At 44.3% G+C, this 10,571-nt stretch overlaps 1 pseudogene; it reads left to right on the top strand.

Moving 5' to 3' along the window:
• The first annotated feature begins 4,608 nt into the window (after window positions 1–4,608).
• On the top strand, window positions 4,609–5,627 carry LOC148049919 (mucosal pentraxin-like; annotated as a pseudogene).
• Window positions 5,628–10,571: the final 4,944 nt, after the last annotated feature.

Here is a 10,571-nt window from a genome sequence, read left to right as displayed (position 1 = left end):
CCGTAACCGGCGGTCTAGCTGGATGTTGCACCTGCGCCTGCTGGAAACCAGTAGAGGAACAGGCGAATGCCGCACATGCCAAGTGACATGGCTCCGCATGGCACTTTAGGCATGCATACCATAGGTTTGCAGAGGTTGCGCCTTAAGGCATGCTTTAGTGAAGTTTATTTTGAGGGGGGGGGAATGCAAAGTAATGTAACAAAAGTAAAACATATAAACAATTTCGGATGTGAAATCATTTTAGCCACTGGCTGTGGTAGAACCAGAGCCCCCCCCAAGCATTCCCCACATCAATACAGTGTGGGGATAGGGGTGATGGCCCCCCCATGTGGAGGTCATTCAATCCCTGGACACCCACACTGAGAGACTCATATTGGACAGCCTCTCTGGGGTTTTCAACTGGGTGACCCTTTCAGTCCCTGAGCGAGCAGTGAGGGCGAATCAACCTGGAGGAGGCAACGGGCGCTCATCCGCAAGCCTCCTCCAGTCCCTGAGGACCCCCTCGGTACTCCGACTGGAAGGGGATCCTTCTGGATCACCCCCCTCCCACCTTCTCTTTCTGAGAAAGAAGGCCACAGTACCAGTCAGACTTCTTAAGAACTGAAAGTGAAGTTGGTGATGAACAAAGGAGAAGATTTGCGGCTTGCGGTTTGAAAGATCCTTAGTGTTCTCTGAGCTTGGTAGTTTCTTTTGCAGATGCTTTGTTATTTAGGGAATATCAGTGCTAGGAGAGAGAGTGGTTTGTTCTCAACTTGCTTTCCAGTGGCTTGTGGTTTCAGTGTTGTTAAAAAGGGTCTTTAGAGATTCTTTGATTGGACTACTTGTTGATTTGTGTTGTTTGCTGCGGAGCAGGTGTTTTGGTCCTTTTGATTCCTTTTGGGCTTCTTGATGGTCACTTGTTGTTTATGTCCATGCGGCTGCTGATGGTTAATTTGTCAGAGTGCCAGGCGTTTAGAAATTTCATATGGTTGAGTGTCTTGGCAGGTTGTGAAACTAAGGAGTTTTCCCATTGTAGTTAGATTCGTAGTTGGTGCTATGATTGATAATAGATTTTATACTTCTCTCCACAGGTTATAGTTTTTTTTGCCTGGCATAATTTGGCCATGGCGATGGTTCTTAGAACCAGACAGAGAAATAAATATTATAGTTTTCTTGCCTGGCATAATTTGGCCATGGCGATGGTTCTTAGAACCAGACAGAGAAATAGATATAGTTTTCTTGCCTGGCATAATTTGGCCATGGTGATGGTTCTTAGAACCAGACAGAGAAATAAATATTATAGTTTTCTTGCCTGGCTTAATTTGGCCATGGCAATGGTTCTTAGAACCAGACAGAGAAATAAATATTATAGTTTTTTTGCCTGGCATAATTTGGCCATGGTGATGGTTCTTACAACCAGACAGAGAAATAAATATTATAGTTTTCTTGCCTGGCTTAATTTGGCCATGGCAATGGTTCTTAGAACCAGACAGAGAAATAAATATTATAGTTTTCTTGCCTGGCATAATTTGGCCATGGCGATGGTTCTTAGAACCAGACAGAGAAATAAATATTATAGTTTTCTTGACTGGCATAATTTGGCCATGGCGATGGTTCTTAGAACCAGACAGAGAAATAAATATTATAGTTTTCTTGCCTGGCATAATTTGGCCATGGCGATGGTTCTTAGAACCAGACAGAGAAATAAATATTATAGTTTTCTTGCCTGGCATAATTTGGCCATGGCGATGGTTCTTGGAACCAGACAGGGAAATAAATATTATAGTTTTCTTGCCTGGCATAATTTGGCCATGGTGATGGTTCTTAGAACCAGACAGAGAAATAAATATTATAGTTTTCTTGCCTGGCATAATTTGGCCATGGCGATGGTTCTTAGAACCAGACAGAGAAATAAATATTATAGTTTTCTTGCCTGGCATAATTTGGCCATGGCGATGGTTCTTGGAACCAGACAGGGAAATAAATATTATAGTTTTCTTGCCTGGCATAATTTGGCCATGGTGATGGTTCTTAGAACCAGACAGAGAAATAAATAATATAGTTTTCTTGCCTGGCTTAATTTGGCCATGGCAATGGTTCTTAGTACCAGACAGAGAAATAGATATAGTTTTCTTGCCTGGCATAATTTGGCCATGGTGATGGTTCTTAGAACCAGACAGAGAAATAAATATTATAGTTTTCTTGCCTGGCTTAATTTGGCCATGGCAATGGTTCTTAGAACCAGACAGAGAAATAAATATTATAGTTTTCTTGCCTGGCATAATTTGGCCATGGTGATGGTTCTTAGAACCAGACAGAGAAATAAATATTATAGTTTTCTTGCCTGGCTTAATTTGGCCATGGCAATGGTTCTTAGAACCAGACAGAGAAATAAATATTATAGTTTTCTTGCCTGGCATAATTTGGCCATGGTGATGGTTCTTAGAACCAGACAGAGAAATAAATATTATAGTTTTCTTGCCTGGCATAGTTTGGCCATGGCAATGGTTCTTAGAACCAGACAGAGAAATAAATATTATAGTTTTCTTGCCTGGCATAATTTGGCTATGGTGATGGTTCTTAGAACCAGACAGAAAAATAGATATAGTTTCCTTGCCTGGCTTAATTTGGCCATGGCGATGGTTCTTAGAACCAGACAGAGAAATAAATATTATAGTTTTCTTGCCTGGCATAGTTTGGCCATGGCAATGGTTCTTAGAACCAGACAGGGAAATAAATATTATAGTTTTCTTGCCTGGCATAATTTGGCCATGGTGATGGTTCTTAGAACCAGACAGAGAAATAAATATTATAGTTTTCTTGCCTGGCTTAATTTGGCCATGGCAATGGTTCTTAGAACCAGACAGAGAAATAAATATTATAGTTTTCTTGCCTGGCTTAATTTGGCCATGGCGATGGTTCTTAGAACCAGACAGAGAAATAGATATAGTTTTCTTGCCTGGCATAATTTGGCCATGGCGATGGTTCTTAGAACCAGACATAAAACTTCAACTGCTCATTTTAATGCTAGGCATGGCTGTTGAAGGATGATAGATTTTATAGATTTTCTGCCTGGCTTAATTTGGCCATGGTGATGGTTCTTGGAGCTTGAGAAGATCCCACAAGGACAATTGCTTGCAGTTACATTTTCGCGCCCATGATAGCCTGAGCTATCCTGGGCATTCTTTCTCAGCTGGCCTTGTGCCAGCCCTTTGCCAACTCGCCACTGGTCAACTTTCCTTCCTCCCTGCTACGTGATCATAGCCAATTCACCCAGGGAAACCTACTTCTGCCCAATTGGTATTGCAGGACAATTAAAGGCCAAGTCAATCCCTGGGCCGAGGGATTGGCCTCTGCCTCCTTGGTGGAGGGCAGTGGCCTCGGGCACCGGAGAGTTGGGAGGCAGGGCGATGGGATCTGGAGAGTCCCACCGGTGGTGGTCTGGCACCATGCTTCTTCCACTGCTGCCCTTGACCTTTGCATTTAGCCCTGAACTCCTCTTCCCACGCTGCAGGCCACCTTGCCCCCCCTCAAGGTCTCCTGTGCTGGGTTAGAGGTGTTTCAGGGCTCATGCAAAGTTCAGGGCAGCAAAGGGAGAGGTGTGGTGCCAGGCTCCCCCCGTGGGCCTTTCCAGGCCCCAACGCTCTGTCCCCTGCCTCTCCGGTGCCCGAGGCCTCTACCATCCATTGATAAGGCAGAGACCAATCGCTCGGCGTGGGTATTGGCTGGCATTTAGTTTTCCTGCACTGCGAATTGGCCATTATTAAGTCTCCCTGGGTGTAAGTCGGCTGTGCTCATGCAGCTGTGGGGGAGGGGGGGAGGACAGTGGACCCCAGTGGCCAGGGATGGCCAATAATTGCCCAAGCTAGGTCAGATGCTATGCGGGGGGCATGGGTGCGAAAATCTCTCTGCGTTCAATTGTCCCAGCCCGTGAAGGTGAGTTGGTCTAATCATTGGCGATGGGTGCATAAAAATGCCAAATTCTGTATAAACATAAAACCTTCCCCTCATAGGCAGGGTGGATTCCCTTCTCTTACAGGTGGTCTTGAATTTGCAACTGTTTACTTAGCAACAATTGTTATTTACAACACACCCTGTCAAAAGCCACTTACAACTCAATTTTCGGAGTTTCGACAATGTGCCAGACAGGCCCATGCTTGTCACATGACTGCATTTTGGGCACTTGGCAACCAGCTCATCTTTTCAGTTGTCTGCAATGTCCTGTAGTCACCTGACTGCAATTTTTGATGGGTTTTTTTTGCCAGTTTCTGGCATATATTTCCATTTCTGGCCTAAAAACCGCCACTGTGTAAAGTGAATTTGCTTAATAACTACAACATTTGCTTATTTCTGGGCTCAACTTAACAGTAACAGAGTTGGAAGGAGCTTGGAGGTCATCTAGTCCAACCCCCTGCTCTGCCTCCCTTGCTTGGTGCTTCTTTGCTATCTTTGCAGACGGACCCTGGAAGGGTGTTTTGAGGACTCTGTTCAAAAGCAGGAGGAACCTTCTACACCGTTGAGAACGTCTCTCTAACTCAATCAAGACAGCCAAGCTACAGAAAGGACGTCTCTCGTGGCCCTTCAAGCAGCGGACTCCAGAAACCGGTGGTGATGCTGGGTGAAGCGATGATGAAGGAGCGCCTGTTGCTTCATACAGTCCTTCTTGGGATCTTCTGCATCTCAGGAACCTTGACCAACACAGGTAAGACTTCATTCCATGGTAGAACTTTCACCTCACCTTCCCAGCACCATGGATTCAAGCAAGGTGTGTTTGACTAGCTCTGTGAGCTGAGAAGTCCACCTTTTGATGGTCTCTCCCTTCTTTCTTCCTCAGGTTTGGATGGAAAGGCTCTCGTGTTCCCCAAGCTTTCTGCCAACTCCTACGTCCTCCTTGAAGCCCAACCTCGATCAACGCTTGTGACAGCTGACCCTTTGTCTCTGCTTCTTCACCGACTTGACCCGCAGCTTCTCCCTCTTCTCGGCGGCTTCCCGAGACCACGACAATGAGAGCCTCCTCTTCCGAAATCCCCACGGTTTTGAAATGTGTGTGGGTGGTGAGTGCGCTATTTCCCCACTTCCCTTGTCAAGACCTGGCTTTTCCGGCAGGCCTGAGGCTGTTGACCTCATTGTTGAGGTCCAGCCCCGACTGAAATGAATGTATCTGTGTCGTTTTAACTTGTCTTGTTTTATTTTTACTTTCTTTTATTTTCTTTCTCTCCCCTTCTGTAAGCCGCCTGGAGTCCTTCGGGATTGGGCGGCCTATAAATAAAATTAAACTTACAAATTTACTTCCCATCCTTCTAGAACGATCCCTGGCAATCGGTTGGTACCACTCGGGATTCGGCTACTGGGGTAATCCAGCTTTGGGTAGACGGGCAGCGTTTGCCAAGGAAAGGGGCAGCCAGGAGTTATGAGGTCAAGCCGGATCTGATGGCGATGCTGGGGCAGGAAGAGGATTCCTACGGGGCTTGCTTTGATGTGGAACAGTCCTTTGTGGGAGAAATAGCTGAGTTCTACCTGTGGGAAAAGGTCTGGACTGCCAAAGAGTTAAACAAGACCCAGTTGCCTATGGCTTCACAAACCCGTTGCTGGATTGGACCTCACTGAAGTTTGAAACCCAAGGTGACATTCTGACGGAACCCCTGTGAAGCCAAGAGGAAAGGAACAGTAGCAGCTTCATCCAATATACCTAATAGCAAACACTGGCAAGGCAAAAGGGATCCTTTCTGGTTTTCAAGTACTTATTTGCAAAGATGCATCCTTGTTATTGTTTCTACCGAACATAGATTATTTTTAACCAGCATTACGCGGAAAAAGTACCTTGTTCTATCCCCCCCACTTAACTCTCAGTGCATTAAGAAAAAATATAGATTATCATTATGAGGAAATGCTCTTAAGGGACCCAAATTTGAATTTTTTTTCTTCCAATATACTTTTTTATTTTCCATTTTCATAACATACAATCACATGTATACTATTACATAGCCAGTATCCTATTGTATTAAGTAGTAATTACATCAGTTCCTCTTGCCATCAACGGCCAGAAAGATAAAAACCCATTATTAGCTCTTCTGCTCTCCATACACCTCTTTCTTCTACCTCTCTCCTACCTCCTTTCTTCCCTCCATCATCCTTTCCTAGTCTACTTCCCCTTCCTTTCTCCTTCTCCTCTCTCTACATTCCACACAGGGGTGGGTTTCTCGCCCCGTTCCAACTGGTTTGGTTGGAACGGGGCCGGCGGCGTCCTCATGCACGCGCGCAGTGCACGCGCGCAGTGCACGCGTGCATACTAGCGCCTGTGCGATGCTCCAGCTGCTCCTGGAGGATCGCGCAGGCACTGTATGCGTTCTGCACATGCGTGGAAGTGCAGAACTCGTCAAAACCGGGTAAGAAATGCGGGCGGGCGGGTGGATCCTTCGGCGTTCCCGGAAATTACTTACTTCTGGGTTCGCCGACCAACCGGTTCGCGGGGACCGCCACGAACCGCCTGAAACCCACCCCTGATTCCACTCCTCCTTATCCTCCTCATCTTCCCTCCTTATCCTCTCTCCTATCCCTCTCTTCCCATCTTTCTTCTTTCTTCTGTTTCCCAGTCTTCCTCTCATTGGTGTATTTCCGCTTTTGAGCAAACTCCAATCTATGTTGATGGTATTTATGCTTCCATATCCATAGAGAGTTTTTATTTTCCATTTTCATAACATATAATCACATATCAATATCATGTTATATTATTAAGTACTTACATCAATTCATCTTACCATCAACTACCAAAGAAAAAAGAAAAAGAAAAACCCAGTTATTTGCTCTTCTGCTCTCCATACACCATATTTATACCTTATCCGACACTTTCTCCCCCCTCTCTCCTCCCCCTTTCTACATCCTGTCTTCCCTCCATCATCATTTTCTACTCTACTTCCTCTTCCTTTCTCCTTCTCCTCTCCCCCCTTACCACTCCTCCTTATACACCTCATCTACCCCCCCCTCACCCTCTCTCCTTCTATCTTTCTTCTCTCTTCTGCTTCCCACTCTTCCTCTAATTCACTTGGTATGTTTCAGCTTCTGAGCAAACTCTCTTTTGTGTTGATGGTATTTATAATTCCATTTCAATATACATAAAAAAGAAAAGATAGCAGTATACATGTACAAACATCCAACATCCCTCCTCCAACTTAGTAAACTCCACTCCCTCCCACCCTCCCCTCCAACCTTCCCCCACCCTGACTTCCCAGAACCAATACAAGGTATAAATCTTTAACAAAAACAATTTAAGATATACTTAAGAGAAAACGTAGAAAATTAATAACATCTTTGAATTGAGCTTAGCTTCTCCTTGCTAGGCTAACTATAAACAATTTGTATCATTTCTGATCTTAATCATAAGCTATCTGAAATTTCCTAGACCCATATTTATTTTGAATATAGTCAATCCATTTTTCCCAGTCTCGTTTATATCTCTCGTTTGAATTATCCTAGTGATATGCAGATATTTTAGCCATCTCTGCTAAGTTTGTGATTTCCAATGTCCATTCCTGGATAGTAGACAAATCTTCCTTCTTCCAGTATTATTACGCCACCAACAATCTAGCTGCAGTTATCAAATGCAAAGTCCCAAATTTGAATTTTTAATCCTTACCTTGAACTAGGAAGATTGGTACAATTTGTTGAGCTTCGCTGTGTGTGGTTCTTTATAGTTTTTTGTTTCAATATAAGAATCTTTTCCCCCCAAAACTGATCTGTAAACCTTTGGACTTTTCATATTTCAATTCACAGGAAACTTTTTGAATTGTGTCTTTGTGTATGTTTAAAATTTGTTGAGCTTCGCTGTGTGTGGTTCTTTATAGTTTTTTGTTTCAATATAAGAATCTTTTCCCCCCCAAAACGGATCTGTAAACCTTTGGACTTTTCATATTTCAATTCACAGGAAACTTTCTGAATTGTGTCTTTGTGTGTGTTTAAAATCCTGCCTATTTTGATCAGTAATATTGTTATATGAGCTGGAGAGGTAATTTAGTATTTCTGTTTTTGTTTTTGTTTTTTAAAAAGGGATTTTCTGTCCTTTCAATTTCTGCTTTTATTTCTAAGGCTGTGCCAAATGGATAAGTCTCGTTTTTTTCTGTCCACTGAGAAACTCGATAAGAAATAAATTACCATATATACCCTTTGGCATTGTGTGGATGGTCTTTCAGACATATCTTATGCAACTCTTATGGGGCAGCCCTTGAAGAGTATTCGGAGACTTCAGCTTGTCCAGAATGCAGCCGCGCGAGCGATCGTGGGTGCACCTCGGTTTACCCACGTAACACCTATCCTCCGCGAGCTGCACTGGCTGCCTATTGGTCTCCAGATACACTTCAAGGCACTAGTCGTCACTTATAAAGCCCTTCATGGTATTGGACCTAGGTACTTGAGAGACCGCCTGCTGCCAATTACCTCCACTAGACCGATTAGATCCCACAGATTAGGCCTCCTCTGAATCCCATCCGCCGGCCAGTGTCGACTGGCGACTACCCGGAGGAGAGCCTTCTCTGTGGCTGCTCCGACCCTCTGGAACGAACTCCCCATGGAGATTCGGACCCTCACCACCCTCCAGGCCTTCCGCAAAGCCCTCAAAACCTGGCTGTTCTGACAGGCCTGGGGCTAAAGAGCTGTTGCCCCCGTCTCGAATGGTATGACTGTGTGTGTTTTTAAATTATGTATTGTTATGCTTGCTGTTTTTAATTTTTTTGTCTGTATCCCCCTTCCCCGGTTCAAGTTGTGAGCCGCCCTGAGTCCCCTTCGGGGGAAAAGGGCAGCATATAAATATAATGAACTGAACTGAACTGAACTGAACTGAACTCCTGGTCACTCTCTCTTCTAAACAAATAAAATAAAAATGGAACAATAACCTCACTGGAAACTGCACTTCTGTCCTACAAGATCTCCTATAATAAAACCTGCTGGGCTTATGATTTCCTCGTTGTGTTTTCATTTTTGTTTCCATTGGTGGGCATGTCAAAAAATAATACTTTATTAGAAATATTCTCATGATGACCCAAAACGGGCCACTGGAGGTGTGACACAAGTCCACATGTTTCTACACTATTTGGCATCACAACGTGTTTCATCACTTCCCCTTGATAGGAAGGGTGGATTCCCCTTTCAGAGCCATTTTATTAAATTTATAGAGATCAACTGACTCCAAACAAGTTGTAGGCCACTTATACTTTAAAAAGTATTTAAAGTGGGGTGGGGGGGGCTACAAAACACACACAACTTTAAAAAGGAAATCCAAGGAGCTCAACAATCTTGCCACCTATGTGGGTGAGAAAGTCCCTCTCATTCAGAATAACAGAATTGGAAGGGATCTTGGAGGTCTTCTAGTCTAATTCCCCCTGCTGAGCCAGAGATGTTTACCGAGAAGGATCCAAGGGTAGTTTATGGTGATTAAAGCAAGAAAAATCCATTTTGTTTCTCTCGTGTCCTCACTGTGATTTGAAACAGATGACCTGCGTCGCAGAGGATGTTATTTATGCTCCAATTCCCATCAAGTTGTGGGAGATATGGCTAAGGCCTTGCTTGTCAACAAACCTGGAAGATCTAGAATGGCAACATTATCACTTTGCGCACTGGCTTCATCCAGGGAGGTGCCATATCTCTGACAGAATCATAAATTATCAATTGAGGCCTGTCCCCAGAGGTCTTAACTTTTCTGCCATTCTTTTCTAACCCAGGCTGCCCAAGAGCATGAAGCAAACTCCTTGTCCCCACAAAAACCACCGCAGCTCAGTGAGAAAGGAAGGAAGAAAGGAAGGAAGGAAGGAAGAAGGAATAAATGAAATAGAAATAGAAATAGTACTTAGACTTATATACTGCTTCGTAGTGTTTTACAGCCCTCTCTAAGCAGTTAACAGAGCCAGCCTCTTGCCCTCAACAATCCGTGTCCTCATTTGACCCACCTCGGAAGGATGGAAGGCTGAGTCAACCTTGAGCTATTGAGAATCGAGCTGCTGGCAGTTGGCACAATTAGCCTGCACTACTGCATTCTAACCAACAGCACAATTGAAACTTCACTTGACTTGAGCCTTTTTGGGAAAGGAAAGCAGAAGATGGACAAATCTAAAAACACTAGGGAATTCCTGGATAATTGTCATTTAAACAAATTGGCCATCAGTAGACACATTAAAAGGGACATGGTAGCTCAGTGGCTAAGACACTGAGCTTGTCGATCAGAAAGGTGTGCAACCCCTTTTATTAATTTACTGTGAAAGCTGCTCATTCACATCCAGCAAAATCTTTCAAGGGAGGTTTTACAGTCACAGATCTTATCTGGCTTGGAGAGCTGCCAGTCCGATCTCTGCAAAACTTGGCAAGGAGTCTCGGAGAGTCACGAACCAATTAAGCGAATTAATTGTTTTCTTCAAACTCCACTCCCCTTTCACTCCTCTTTTATTTCCTCTGGGAGGGGCCATTCATCATCCACCTGTGGCCTTACTCCCAAGTCGGCCCCTGTTCTTTTTTCAACTGCTCCCTTCGTCTGGCAACTCTGTGCATGCGCACACTGGGAAGAGGCTCCACCTGTTCTTCTGCCTTACTGATATCTGACTCTGAAGGCA

This window comes from Thamnophis sirtalis, unplaced genomic scaffold, assembly GCF_051295495.1.
Source record: "Thamnophis sirtalis isolate CommonGarterSnake01/CBP01778 unplaced genomic scaffold, rThaSir2_p1.2 scaffold_1, whole genome shotgun sequence".
NCBI lineage: Eukaryota > Metazoa > Chordata > Lepidosauria > Squamata > Natricidae > Thamnophis > Thamnophis sirtalis.
The sequence above is the reverse complement of the archived record's forward strand: the minus strand, read 5'-3'. Positions and strand labels throughout refer to the sequence as shown.